Source organism: Triticum dicoccoides, chromosome 5A, assembly GCF_002162155.2.
Source record: "Triticum dicoccoides isolate Atlit2015 ecotype Zavitan chromosome 5A, WEW_v2.0, whole genome shotgun sequence".
Taxonomy (NCBI): domain Eukaryota; kingdom Viridiplantae; phylum Streptophyta; class Magnoliopsida; order Poales; family Poaceae; genus Triticum; species Triticum dicoccoides.
The window spans coordinates 286,443,829-286,459,863 of NC_041388.1; positions in this window are offsets into that span (position 1 = coordinate 286,443,829).

Sequence of the window (16,035 nt, forward strand, 5' to 3'; positions counted from 1 at the left end):
TGCTTCACCTACTCCTCATGGGAACGAGTAGATGCTCTATGTATTCAAACCTTTTTGGTCCTTACTGACAAAAGGGGGAGAAGCATATGAGGTTGATAGTCTTCAAGCGGGTCCATATGGGCGGGTGCTTTATATTTTGCTTCGTGCTTACAACTCTCGTTTTGCTACATTTGGTTCTTTGAGTTGTAACACTTAAACTCGATGGTCGTCTGCTACTTATCTGCCACCTTATGTTGCGAAGATAAATTCCGCATGTGCGACGATAAATTCCGCACTTAGATCATTCTGCAGACGTCCATTTTCCATTATGCATGTCATTATGTTCATATACTTTCACATGCATAGTGGATTGTCATCATAAGTTGAAGTGGATCTCCATAAGTACAACCTGTCATGTGCATTTGCATTCCAAAAGCAAATTACTTATATGCACATCTTCAGGGGGAGCCCTTGCAACTTATGAAGATAATTCTTTATCCTTTACAATTTCACAGATTATATTCCCCATTGAAAACTTCAACTAGTTTGTCATCAATCACCAAAAAGGGGGAGATTGTAAGTGCATCTAGTGCCACCCCTAGTTGGTTTTGGAGTATTGACGACAAACCTAGTTGAGGGACTAATGTGTTTGTGAGAATTGCAGGATAACACAGGTAGAAGTCCCTCATTGATTCAGTTTTCCTACCAGAGATGACCCCTAAAAATGTATGAAGACATTGAAGTCAAAGGTGGTATATGAAGATATTCACATTGAAGACTATGACAAGAGAAGACACCACATGAAGCCTATGGAGCTCGAAGACTTAGATCTTTCGTAGTTCTCTTTCTTCTGTATTGAGTCATAGGAACCACCGTAGTGTTAAGTGGGGTCCAAGAGAACCAGTCAGAATGACTGAAGTGATGCCTAACCAAAACCTATGTCTTCGAGTGAAGACTATGATTGCGAATCTTGTCCAGAGTCGGACAAGTCAGCTTTGCTTGCAGCCCAAGTAAAGTTGCCATGTGAGTTTGAAATCTGACCGTTGGAACACGTGTCAGTTCCTTAGTGACCCAGGGTCACTTCGGACAAATCAGGTCGGGTTGCCAAGTGGCTATAAATAGCCCACCCCCAACAACCATAAACGGTTGGCTGCTCAGATTCAGAGTACGGCTTTTGTCGTTTGAGAGCAACCCACCTCGAAGCCTTTGAGAGAGAATTCCTTGCGAGGATAAAGCCCTAACCACCCAGAGCCAAAGAGAATTAGGCATCACTTAAGTCTTCTTGTCTGTGTGATCTGAAGACTTATTACACTTGAGGACTGTGCATCCTCCAGCCGGTTAGGCGTCGCGTTCTGAGCATCCAAGAGACATTGTGGATTGCCGGTGAACGAAGTCTGTGAAGGTTTGGGAGTCTACCTTGAAGACTTACCAGAGTGATTGGGCGAGGTCCGTGTGACCTTAGCTCAAGGGGAATACGGTGAGGACTGGGTGTCCTGAGCTACGTGTTCAGGACTGGGTGTCCGGGACTGTGTGTCCTAAGGTTTAAATACCTAGCCGCCCTAACCAGACATACAGTTGTCACAGCAACTGGAACTGGTCCAACAAATCATTGTCTTCAGCGAGTCACTGGTTTCATCTTCCCTTCCCTTTACTTACTGTTACTCCTTGTGAAGTCATTGTATGTTCGCACTGTCTTTTGTCCTCACTGAGTGACTGCATGTTCTGTGTGGCTTCACAATATCTTCCTACCTGATCCTTACTACATTGCTGCTATTAGTCATTGTGCTTTCACTCTATTGAATACTTGACTATGGCTTGCCTAGTGTAGTCTACCTTCCGCTGCAGGGTAATAGGTTCATTTCTATCGTTTGTCTTCATAACTTCCACGTTTTGAAGACTTTCATAAAAATCACCTATTCACCCTCCCCCCCTCTAGTCGATATAATGCACTTTCAATTGGTATCAGAGCAATGTGCTCCCTTGTTCTGTGTGATTCAGTTTAACCACCTGGAGTTTTAGCTATGTCGACTGCAGGGATAATTAAAGTCTCCGCTGCGTGCCCCATCTTCGATGGAACTGAATATCCCTACTAGAAGAATAAGATGTGCATGCGTCGTGAAGCCATTGACGTTGACCTATGGTATGTCATCGAGAACAGCGTTCCCAAGGCTGGAGAAGGTGTCACTGCTGCTGATGTCAAGAAGTTCGTTCAACTGGATTCTACTGCCAAGAATATCATCTGTGGTCATCTGACCAAAGGACAGTATGGCCGTGTGAGTGCTTTGAAAACATCTAAGCTGGTCTGGGATTGGCTCTCCAAGGTCAATGAAGGAGTCTCAACCCAGAGAGATCAGAGAATCAGTGTCCTTCGCAACCTCTTCAACCGCTTCAAGCGAAATGACAATGAGAATGTCCAACTCACATTTGACCAACTCACTGACATCATAAATGAGCTTCAAGCCCTCGGCGCTACTGAGATCACCAAACATGAAGTCATCAAGACACTACTGAGATCACTTGATAATTCGTTTGACACCCTAGCCCTGATGATTCAAGAACGTCCTGATTTCAAGACACTTGATCCGTCTGACATACTTGAGAGGCTCAACACACATGAGTTTCAGCTTTTTGAGAAAAGAGATATCTACGGTCCAAACTATGGGCGAACTCGTGCCTTGAAGGCAAAAGATGTCTCCTCATCTGAAGAAGAATCTGACAGCAGTTCGGATGATCCTGAAGACATTGGAAGGGAACTTGCTATGCTTGTGAAGAAGTTCCAAAAATTCACCAAGAAGAAAGGTTTCAGAAAGTCTTCCCGATCAAGCTCAAGTAATGATGAAGCTTGGCCACAAGTGCAAGAAACCTGGCCACTTCATCTCTGAGTGTCCATAGTGGGACAATGAGAACAAAAAGAAGAAGAAGAGCAAGGAATATGACTCTGACGACAAGAAGAAGAAGAAATACTCAAAGTCTTCTTCCAAGTCTTCCTCAAAGTCTTCATTACACAAGAAGAGCTCATCTGGCAAGGCACGTGCGTTTGTTGGCAAGGAAATGGTTTCAGAGGAGGAGTCCGCTTCTGAGGAGGCGGAGGTGGAGTCTGAGGAGGAGTCCGATTCAGGCATCGCAAGTCTGGCTACAACATACGTTGCCAAGTCCATCTTCAACACTGAAGACAATGACTTCATCACCGACACCGATGCAAATGACAAGGACTACTCCGCTTCTACCTACTGCTTCATGGCATGCGGTGCCAAGGTAAACACACGCACTACTCACTATCAAACATCTAGTGACGATGACTCTAATTGTGGTTCAAAACCCAGCTACAAAACACTTGCTAAAATTGCAACTGAACAACAGAAAGCTATGGAACATATTCAAAAACTGTTAGACAGAAGCGATGATCTGTTAGGTTCTGAAATGACTCGATCTGAATCCTTAATTGAAGACATAAAAAATCTTCACGTTAAGTATCAGGAACTTGAAAGTCGTCATGAAACTCTCTCAACAACTCATGAAAAGCTTTCCTATGATTATCTTCAAAGGAAGCAAGATCTTCAGAAATTGAGAGCGGCTCATGAAGATCTTCAAAAGGAAAACGAGTCACTTCGCGCCAAACAGATCAGTTCCGCTCAGGAAGGATTTGAACCACCATGTCTTAAATGCATTGAGCGGGATAATGCTACTTCTGTTGCTGAATGTTCTACTGCTACTGTTGTTGCAATATCTTCAACTGTTGATGTGGTAACTAACCCCTCTGCTGAGGATACCACTGCTATTGCTAATGAGAATGCTAGGTTGAAGACATTGCTTGAAACAGGGATGTACAAAAGTCTTAAAGGGCATCAGACACTATGTGATGTCCTCAAAAAGCAGATTCTGAGCCGAAACCCGAGGAAAGAGGGTGTTGGGTTCGTAAGGAAAATAAATGCTGATGGCTCTTACTGGAAACCTGAGCAGTACCCCAAAACCACGTGGGTTGCTGCAAAGGAACCTTCAGCAGATCCATCCAATCTATCTGGCTTCACTTGTGCTAACCCCATTATCATTGATGAAGCCCTTGATGCAAACTATAAACTGTTTAAGAATCAGAATGGTGAAGTGTTTGCCAGGTACATTGGTACTAACTGCAGGAATGGACCGCCTATGAAGAAGATCTGGGTTCCGAAAAGGTGTCTGGAGAATCTTCTTGTGAATGTCATCATGACACCTCACTTGAAGAAGACAAACCTCATACCAAAGGCTTCATACTGTCCAAAGGCTTCATACAGACAGAGGACTCACCTGAGTCGCACTAACGCAAATCTTTTGCAGGGAAACCATACTCAGGCATATGAATATGAGAGTGGTTCATCAAACCGCCATGTTCATAAGACCAAGAACTATTCTGCTTATTCTTATGAGTACTATTGTCCGCCTGCAAGACTGTTTGCTAGGGCTCCAAAGCCAAAGTTCTCAGATGCTGCACTTAGACTTATTGGTTCTAAGCCACCCTTGAATATGTGGGTGGCTAAGAAAGCTTAACTCTCTTTTTCAGGGAAAGGTCTCCAGCAGAAAACCAAAATCGTCTGACGCTATTGCTGGGGACCTTATCTTGTAGGGCGCAAGATCAAATGCCCGAATGGTCTTACTATGTACGTCGTTCCTGAATCGCTTGCTACTCTCCCTATTAGTCCTAATCTGGATCTAAGCTTTCATAACCCACTGGTTCTTCAAATGTTTTTTCTTCACAATGCTCTTGGTGAAGCCTATCCCCCTAACTGCACTGTAGGGTACGACACCAGCGTCTTAAGAATGGATTATTGATAGTGGGTGTACAAATCACATGAATGGCAAAAGAAGCCTTCTTATGGACTCAACCTTACGTCCATCCGACAAGAGCCACATCACATTTGCTGACACTGGTAAAAGTAAGGTATTGGGTCTAGGTAGAGTTGCAATCTCAAGGGATCAACACATGGATAAAGTCATGCTTGTTGAATCCCTTGGCTTCAACTTAATGTCTGTCTCAATGCTTTGTGATTTAAACATGATCATAATATTTGGAAAATATCGTTGTCTTGTTCTAATGGAATCTGACAAGTCTCTAGTATTTGAAGGGTATCGAAAAGATGATTTGTACGTGGTAGATTTCTCAGCAGGACCATAGTTTGCCATATGTCTTCTAGCAAAAGCTTCAGAATGCTGGCTCTGGCATCGGAGGCTTGGGCATGCTGGCATGAGGAACCTCCACACCCTGGCAAAGAAGAAGCATGTCATAGGCATCGAGGGCGTCAAGTTCAAGAAAGATCACTTATGCGGTGCCTGTGAGGCAGGAAAGATGACAAGGGCCAAACATCCCTCGAAGACAATCATGACCACTACTCGACCCTTCGAACTGCTTCACATGGATCTTTTCGGTCCCACTCATTACTCAACTCTTACTACTACTGCTTGTCTCTATGGCTTTGTCATTGTTGATGATTATTCTAGATATACTTGGGTGCACATAATCCTTTATAAGACTGAAGTGCAGGATGTCTTCAGACGCTTCGCCAATCGAGCAATGAACAACTATGGCGCCAAGATAAAGCATATCAGAAGTGACAATGGCACTGAATTCAAGAACACTGGCCTTGATACATATCTTGATACCTTGGGCATCACACATGAATTCTCAGCCCCGTACATGCCACAGCAGAATGGGGTCGTCGAACGCAAGAACAGAACACTCATTGAGATGTCCAGAACGATGCTAGATGAATACAAGACTCCAAGAAAATTCTGGCCAGAAGCCATTGATACCGCATGCCATACAATCAATCGTGTTTATCTTCACAAGCTTCTGAACAAGACATCTTATGAGCTCCTTACCGGCAAGAAGCCAAATGTCAGTTACTTCAGAGTATTTGGCGCCAGGTGCTGGATCAAGGAACCACATCACACCTCAAAGTTTGCACCAAAAGCACATGAGGGTTTTATGCTTGGATATGGAAAGGATTCGCACTCCTACAGAGTCTTCGATCTCTTTCATTACAAAGTGGTTGAAACAGTGGATGTGCGGTTTGATGAGACCAACGGTTCACAAAGAGAGCAACTGCCAAATGTGCTAGATGAAGTTCCATCCAGAGAATCAATCAAGCTAATGGGAACTAGAGAAATTGTACCTTCTGAAGCTCATCCTGAAGAAGAACTTATCATCTTAGCACCTGATCAACATGAAGACAATGCTCAGCCTGAAGACATTCCTTCTAACAACAACAATGATCAGCAAGAGCAAAATCTTTGCCCTGTATATCCTCGCGTTGCCAATGAAGTGCAGATTGAAAGAATAATTGATAGCATCAATGCACCAGGTCCACTCACTCGTTCAAGAACAACTCAGCTAGCAAATTTCTGTGGGCACTTCGCATTCGTCTCAATAACAGAACCCAAGAAAGTTGAAGAAGCCTTCATGGAATCTGAATGGATTCAAGCTATGCAAGAAGAGCTTCAACAGTTTGAGCTGAACAATGTATGGGAACTGGTTAAGCGTCCTGATCCACGGAAGCACAATATAATAGGCACCAAATGGATATACCGCAACAAGCAAGATGAGCATGGTCAAGTTGTCAGAAACAAAGCTCGTCTCGTTGCTCAAGGATATACTCAAGTGGAAGGCATTGACTTCGATGAAACATTTGCTCCTGTGGCTAGACTTGAAGCCATACGCATACTGCTGGCCTATGCAAATCATCACAACATACTTCTTTATCAAATGGATGTGAAGAGCGCCTTCCTCAATGGCAAGATTGAAGAAGAAGTGTATGTTGCACAACCTCCTGGCTTTGAAGATCCAAAACATCCTGACATGGTATACAAGCTCAACAAGGCACTGTATGGCCTCAAACAAGCCCCTCGGGCCTGGTATGGCACACTCAAATACTTCCTGAAGAGCAAAGGCTTCATACCTGGTTCTCTCGACCCCACTCTCTTCACGAAGACATATGATGGTGAACTGTTTGTGTGCCAAATATATGTGGATGACATTATCTTCGGCTGCACCAATCAGAAGTACAGTGAAGAGTTTGGATATATGATGCAAGAGCAATATCAAATGTCTATGATGGGAGAGCTGAAGTTCTTTCTCGGTCTTCAAATACGACAGCAATGCAACAGCATCTTCATATCTCAAGAGAAGTATCTCAAAGATTGCCTGAAGAAGTTCGGTATTCAAGAGTGCAAAGGCTTCACGACGCCAATGCCAGCCAAACATCATCTGGGTCCTGACGACAATGGTAAAGAGTTCGATCAAAAGGTATACCGCTCCATGATTGGTTCTTTACTTTATCTATGTGCATCTAGGCCAGATATTATGCTTAGTGTTTGCATGTGTGCTCGATTTCAAGCGGCACCAAAGGAGTCGCATCACTTAGCTGTGAAGCGAATTCTTCGATATTTGGCTCACACCCCAACTCTAGGATTATGGTATCCAAAGGGCTCAGAGTTTGATCTGGTTGGACTCTCGGATGCTGATTATGCTGGTGACAAAGTTGATCGCAAGTCTACATCAGGCACATGTCACTTTCTGGGACGATCACTTGTATGTTGGTCTTCAAAGAAGCAGAATTGTGTATCTCTATCCACTACTGAATCTGAATACATTGCTGTTGGATCTTGCTGCGCTCAGCTTCTGTGGATGAAGCAAACGCTCAAAGACTATGGCATTCATCTGAAGCAAGTGCCACTCTACTGCGACAACGAAAGCGCCATCGATATTGCCAACAACCCAGTTCAGCACTCGAAGACAAAGCACATTGAAATTCGTCATCACTTTCTCAAAGATCATGTTGTGAAGGAAGATATTGATATCATACACGTCAACACTGAAGATCAATTGGCAGATATCTTCACCAAGCCCTTGGATGAGAAGAGATTTTGCAAGTTACGGTGTGAGCTAAATATCCTGGAATCCTCAAATGTCCTGTGATCAGGCACACATCCTAACCCTTATGCATATTGATGACTTAGATGTGCAACACACAAAGTAAAGTATATCTTCAATCAATGAAGACATACATTCTAAGTGTGAATACATTAATGTGGAATTTGACTTCGGAGCGCCACGATAATTGTGCGCCGTGTCTGGGTCTAATACTTCCTATACGGTGGGTAACGCCACCACCAAACGTTCTATTTTGAAGTGTTTCACTCATGGTGTTACCTTGCTATGTCTTCACATTTGGTTTGGCCTCAATCTCAACATATCTTCATGATTATCTTCACTATGTTGATTATATATATATATATATACACTAGTGTTCTGTCCTCTACATCATTCACTTATAGCTATGTCTTCGTGTTGAATCTTTTGAACTAAGTGAATGTGATCGGACCCTAACCTCTCTATGCTTTCTATCTCAAATTCTATCTCTCCAAATCATATGCATTTTATTGAAACTGTCGAATGTCTTCTCTGCGTCCTTGTCAGCAGAGGATACAGAGAGAACCATTAAGTCCGTTTTCAATGCTCATTCCTTCACATGAAACCCGGAGAAGTAGGAACGACCACCCGACAATCCAGGCGTGCGTGGGACGTGGAACAAACCCCAAAATTCCGCATAATGGCCACGTGTTCCTTAGATGCGAATCGCCAGGGGCACCTGTGTAATAACGCAGTGCCGCCCCTGTACCTATAAATACACACTTCACAGCGGTCATTATCTCTTCTTGCACTCTCGCACAAACCCTAGCGGCACCGCTAGCCCTCGACAACACCGGCGACGAAGCGCTTCGCTGCCGCAACCTCTCCGACGCCGTCCTCACGCCGACCGCGGACATCGTCCTCTCCGCCGTTGTCGTAGGTGTCATCCGTCGCCAAGTTAGGGCACGGAAGATCGAACTGCTCGGCCTCATCTTCCACTCCGTCTAGCAGTTCTTAGTGTGGTAAATAAAACTTCCTTTTTACGGCATCGTTGATCCTATGGCTTTGTCACTTTCTACCACAAGCAGTTTCTATTCACACAAGTTAGATCTCTCTCATACTGCATCTCATAACATGCCTAGTATATTCACATATGCTTCACAAAGTAGTTAGATTCCTCACCTGTACTGATCTGTGGATTCGTACAAATCTGGAACCAACTCCTTATCTATGAGTGAATGTCTTCGCACGATGAGGTCAATGTCTTCTAAACTGATTTATCTTCAAATTCTTCTGAGAATGTATATGACCTCTTCCCCTTCCCTCGCACCTTAATGCTGTCACAGGTACATGTCCGTGGGAGAATCCTTTGGTTCTCATAGTCTGCATTCATTTGCAGAATTCTTAAAGCATCACATAAATTCTCCCGAAGCCAGTTCCTATTTATCCAGCAAGCGAAAACCTTTGAAGCCTTTGAACGTGTTGAAGCCTTTCAGTTTAAAGTTCATGGCTTCAGAGAAATCAGCAAGGAAGGGTGGCAGAAAGTGTCGTGGAGAGACATCCAGAGATCTGCCAGATGACCTCTCAGAACTGTACAAGACAGATCCTGAAGAGGATTACAATCAGCGCAAGACCCGAATCCAATGGATTCGAAGATATTGGGCAGAACAATGGTTCAAATACCGATTTGTAACCCAGGAATATGCTGAAAAAAATGCCATCAAGAGACCATGGGGAGACATCCTATACAAGAATCTTCTACCCAGGTCCAGAGATGAAGCCATTGAACAAGGCTTCTATCCCTGCATGGTCCGTGGGCCACAACCTGTTGATGCACATCCATCGTCAGTGCTATGGTGTCGTGATGACAATCTGTTCAAGCGCAACTTCCAGTTTGCCCAGAACTCAGCGAAGCAAAACAAGAAGACATTGGGACTAGACTTCAACCCTGGTCCATCAGCTCCAAGGGCTGATGGCACACGAGATGCAGAACCCAATGTCATCGGTCCTTTCTACAACCTCGAAGGCCTCATCACCCATATTGTGGTTCAAGGGACTGCAGTGAATGAGCCTGCAGCTGACGCTAAATCAGATGAAGCGCCTGCAGCGCCGAAGCAAAAGAAGTTGAAGAAGCCTAAAGCTTCAAAGCCTGCCCCTTCACCAAAAATCTCACGGGCGAAGCCACTGGCAACTTCACCTCCTGAAGACAGTGTGCAGTCCGAAGATTTATCACGCATCTCCAAGCCCCAGAAGGTCAAGATGCCTCTGCCACACACCGGCCAAGAGCTAACAGTTGCTGCCATTCTGCGAAATGATGCCATTGATCTGTCAAGTGATGAAGATCTTGCAGATGACGCTCTTGAGCAACTCATCAAGAGCAAAGAAGAAGCAGAAATCTTCAATGATCTGCCTCTCTTTGATGTAACAATCATCCACAACTTCATTGATGAGTGGTTTGACACGGCAAACATTAGCTTCAAAGATCTGCAACTACCCATTGGCCTCAGTGTCGCCTTCCAAGGCGCCATTGCTTCAGAGCTAGCTATCGCCCAGCGCATTGTTGAACTGAAGCAAAAGATTGACTATGAAAAGGCTCAGTTCAAGAAGCATATGGCCAAGCTCAGCGTGCAAGAGGTGAAGAACTTCAAGATTATGTTGCACGAGCTCAAGCAAGCCTTTCTCAAGAAACGTGCAGAAGCTCAGGGTTCGCGTGAGCGCATAAAGGTTCTGGCTGACAGATGTGTGCAAGCCTACAATGAGGCTGAGAAGCGCAAGGCCCTTGGGCGTCCTGGCATCGACCCCAGGATGTCTGCCAAGAAGCAGAAGAAGCCCGCTACGGCTGAACCTGATGCACCAAGGCAGGAAGCAGATCCCATTGTCTTCCCAACTAGAATGACTGGCTCGAAGCCAAAAAGCCGGTCAACCGCTTCAGAGCTCAAGAAGACGAGGACTGCTGAGGCTGAAGCCAGGAAGAGGAAACATCCTGAAGCCTCTCCTACTGCTACCTCCAAGAAGAAGAGGAAGACCAAGAAAGATCGGGCTGCTCCCACAGAGCCTTTGATAGTTGAACCCATTTCCATGGTTTGTCCTGACGTTGAACGCCAACTGACAATCCATGAGCCTGCTTTCACAGAGGCTCATGAAGCTGAAGACTTTCCAGCAGCTGATCTCATCGCTGCTGAAGACATTGGTCAACATGACCATGTAGAAGATGGTGCAGTCCTTCCTCAGCTCGAGCACAGCGAACTCATCAACATTGGTCGTCCTCTGACGCCAATTGCACAGGATGCTTCATGGGCGGATCGCCCACAAGAGGAAGAAGACTTTGAGGCCCAGCCAACAGCAACTCCACAGGCGTCACCCACGTTGCGCAGGCTTCGCAAAGGTCCAAGGCCTCAAGTCTATGCTGAAAACATTCCGGCTGCATCAGCCGATGAAGAAGAAACCCCAAGCGCTGCTACACCCCTGTCTCACCAAGAAGCTGTTCTCGAGGAGAACGTGACTGTGACCGATCCTCCAGCTCATCAAGTGGAGGTTGAACATCTTGAGGCTGCCACCACCAACACCACTGAAGCCACTGACGCTATCATGGCTGAAGCTAATGTGGAGCCCTCCCCAACAAAAGCATCAGAAGTCAGCGAAGCCACTGATCCCGCCACTTCTGTTCCTGAGTCTGCTGCCGGTCCCCAGTTCGACTATCATGTTGAGCACAGGCCTCAGGTACAGAAGCCAATCCCAAGATTGCCAAGGTTCCCAGGTCCTGCATCAGCACCTGGCTCCTTTAGTATCAATGGCTTCAGAGCAGACAACACATTCTTCAATAGCTCCAGGAACCCCTACTCAAGGGAAAGGATATCATCTGATCGGTTCTTGAGCTATCCGCAGCGAAGCTATTACTCCTGCATTCTATACAACCAAGGTCGCATCTTCCCACACAAGCGCCTTGCCATTGAAGCTATAGCTGGTCTGCCCTGTCTGGAAGAAGCTCTGGATTGCTTCAAAGAAGTTGGATTGCTGCCATTCATCACTGACCAAGAGCATTGGAATGAAGAGTTGCTGCTCCAATTCTATGCCACACTTCACATCCGCGGGTATAGCAGAGATCCGAAGACTTGGGTCCTGGAGTGGATGACAGGAAACGTTCATCATGAAGCCAAAGCCTTTGACATCATTGAGCTCACTGGTTTGCCCACTCCTGGCGATCTCTACGAGCATGTCTGTCAGCTTCATAGTGAAGCTATTGAGAGCATCTTTCAGAAGCCTAAACCTAATATGAGTCAGATCCTCAGTATGATGAAGCCATTGCCCCAAGATGCTGCTTATCCCACAGAGTTCTTCGTTGAAGACCTTGAGTATCTGCCAAGAACCATTTATCACATCATAAGGCGAACTCTCTGGCCCATCAAAGGGCACTCTCCACATGCCAAGCTTGAGGGTGCAATGAAGACTTTGGTCTTCTATATTCTTCATGGAAAATGGTTTAATGCACAGGACTTCTTCATTCGCCAACTTGCTGCATCAGGCTCTGATCTGTTTGGCTTGAAGTTCTATGCCCCACGGGTAATGCGGCTGATCAAACTTCACTCCGCTATCTCATATCAGCCATCTGCTCGCAATCATCGGATTTTTCTGCCTGATGTGGATATGTCTATTGAAGCCATCTATCTTGAGCCTGCCAAGGAACCCCTAAGTCTTCAGAATGCAGAGCATCAGAGTTTCTCTCAAAACATTGAAGGAGTTGAAGCAGTCGCTCGTGTGTATCCTTTGTCTGGCACTACACGTGCACTGCATCCTGCTCTCACTGAAGCCACTGACAGTACAACTGCTCCACGACCCAAGAAGCGCACTCGTGTTCTCAACGACCGAGAGCTTCTTGTGGCTCTTCATCAGAAACATGATAGGCATCATGACTGGCTGAAGCGTCAGATGCAAAGCCTCTTGGTGGATGTTAATCGCATTCGCAATCTTGCCACCAAGAATGCTTTTGTTGCCCATGAAACCTCTCGCCGCACATGGAAAGGGCTAACGCTGATGTGTTCTGAAGATGATCTTCAAGAGGATGGCTTCACTGAGCGATTCAAGTTTGACTCCACACCTCCTCGAAGGGCTGTGCTGCGACGAGCTCCATCCCTTGAAGACTCTGAGTTCTCTTCCTCTGCTGCAACTGTGACTGCCAGAGTGATCGAGGATGAAGACGATGCTACTTCACCGCCACCTCCTTCAGCACGCTTCGACTCTGCTCCAAGCTCTTCAGCACCGCCAAACACCACCAACGACCCTGTTGCTTCACCTACTCCTCATGGGAACGAGTAGATGCTTTATGTCTTCAAACCTTTTTGGTCCTTACTGACAAAAGGGGGAGAAGCATATGAGGTTGATAGTCTTCAAGCGGGTCCATATGGGCGGGTGCTTTATATTTTGCTTCGTGCTTACAACTCTCGTTTTGCTACATTTGGTTCTTTGAGTTGTAACACTTAAACTCGATGGTCGTCTGCTACTTATCTGCCACCTTATGTTGCAAAGATAAATTCCGTATGTGCGATGATAAATTCCGCACTTAGATCATTCTGCAGACGTCCATTTTCCATTATGCATGTCATTATCTTCATATACTTTCACATGCATAGTGGATTGTCATCATAAGTTGAAGTGGATCTCCATAAGTACAACCTGCCATGTGCATTTGCATTCCAAAAGCAAATTACTTATATGCACATCTTCAGGGGGAGCCCTTGCAACTTATGAAGACAATTCCTTATCCTTTACAATTTCACAGATTATATTCCCCGTTGAAAACTTCAACTAGTTTGTCATCAATCACCAAAAAGGGGGAGATTGTAAGTGCATCTAGTGCCACCCCTAGTTGGTTTTGGAGTATTGACGACAAACCTAGTTGAGGGACTAATGTGTTTGTGAGAATTGCAGGATAACACAGGTAGAAGTCCCTCATTGATTCGGTTTTCCTACCAGAGATGACCCCTAAAAATGTATGAAGACATTGAAGTCAAAGGTGGTATATGAAGATATTCACATTGAAGACTATGACAAGAGAAGACACCACATGAAGCCTATGGAGCTCAAAGACTTAGATCTTTCGTAGTTCTCTTTCTTCTGTATTGAGTCATAGGAACCACTGTAGTGTTAAGTGGGGTCCAAGAGAACCAGTCAGAATGACGGAAGTGATGCCTAACCAAAACCTATGTCTTCGAGTGAAGACTATGAGAGCGAATCTTGTCCAGAGTCGGACAAGTCAGCTTTGCTTGCAGCCCAAGTAAAGTTGTCGTGTGAGTTTGAAATCTGACCGTTGGAACACGTGTCAGTTCCTTAGTGACCCAGGGTCACTTCGGACAAATCAGGCCGGGTTGCCAAGTGGCTATGAATAGCCCACCCCCTACAACCATAAACGGTTGGCTGCTCTGATTCAGAGTACGGCTTTTGTCGTTTGAGAGCAACCCACCTCGAAGCCTTTGAGAGAGAATTCCTTGCAAGGATAAAGCCCTAACCACCCAGAGCCAAAGAGAATTAGGCATCACTTAAGTCTTCTTGTCTGTGTGATCTGAAGACTTATTACACTTGAGGACTGTGCATCCTCCAGCTAGTTAGGCGTTGCGTTCTGAGCATCCAAGAGACATTGTGGATTGCCGGTGAACGAAGTCTGTGAAGGTTTGGGAGTCTACCTTGAAGACTTACCAGAGTGATTGGGCGAGGTCTGTGTGACCTTAGCTCAAGGGGAATACGGTGAGGACTGGATGTCCTGAGCTACGTGTTCAGGACTGGGTGTCCAGGACTGTGTGTCCTAAGGTTTAAATACCTAGCCGCCCTAACCATACGTACAGTTGTCACAGCAACTGGAACTGGTCCAACAAATCATTGTCTTCAGCGAGTCACTGGTTTCATCTTCCCTTCCCTTTACTTACTGTTACTCCTTGTGAAGTCATTGTATGTTCGCACTATCTTTTGTCTTCACTGAGTGACTGCGTGTTCTGTGTGGCTTCACAATATCTTCCTACTTGATCCTTACTACATTGCTGCTATTAGTCATTGTGCTTTCACTCTATTGAATACTTGACTATGGCTTGCCTAGTGTAGTCTACCTTCCGCTGCAGGGTAATAGGTTCATTTCTATCGTTTGTCTTCATAACTTCCACGTTTTGAAGACTTTCATAAAAATCGCCTATTCACCCCCCCCTCTAGTCGATATAACGCACTTTCATACATTATCGTCGTGTTCACCTATTAGACTCCGAGTCAGGTCCAAACTAATGCTGAAACTTGAGTTTTAAATGGTTGTGGGGTACATATTGGGGCAGCAATCAGTACTATCTGTCTACTATCTGGTTAATCTCCGGTGTCTACTATGAGTTTCATGTTGGGTGCAAACAAACATTAAAGGAGCCATTATCTGTATTTTTTAACTAAAGCTATTATCTGCCTGCTATCATTGGTTTTGGGTCTATCCACAGTTTGCTACCATCACTCTGGATTTGTGCATGCACTCCTTACATAATCTCACTATGTTTTATTCGTATGCATGCCAGTTATTGTACACAATGGAACTGATCATGTAGAGCAAAAGTGACGAGCCTTGCGTGGCAATAAAATTTCATGCAGACGTCGTTCCATGGTGGGCGCAAAGGTAGCCCCCCTCCACCCATTTCGGATCGTAATCAAGAGGAAGATAACTGTTATGAGGGGGATTTAGAAGGAGAAGACCACTCCTATTTACCCCATGAGGTCTTCGCTCTAACTTGGCATGCTGATGTTGGTAATATCATGCATATGGTGCCTTGCATTGCTTACTGTATACATTAAAGATGTCATCTGCTTAGTTTAGACATGCTTTGTGTCAATGCCATCTGTTTAGTTTCTTTATCGTATATGTGAATCATGCAATGCCATCTTGTCTAGCCAGGCATCATATATGTGAATTTTGCAATGCCACCCTGGTTAGCCAGTCATCTTATATGTCAATTACATCATGCCATCATTTTTTTATTACGTGTTAAATTTGTCAACAATTTTAGTACATTCAATTACTCTTCCTGTGCATCAGCCATTTGGCACGGTCATGGAAAAATCTGGAGTGGAAACAAGGTCTTCAGAGCAGACAATGCTATCTGACGAAGCGCATGTCTTGCTGGTTACCGATAGCTCCTCAGAGGAGGATTCAGAGA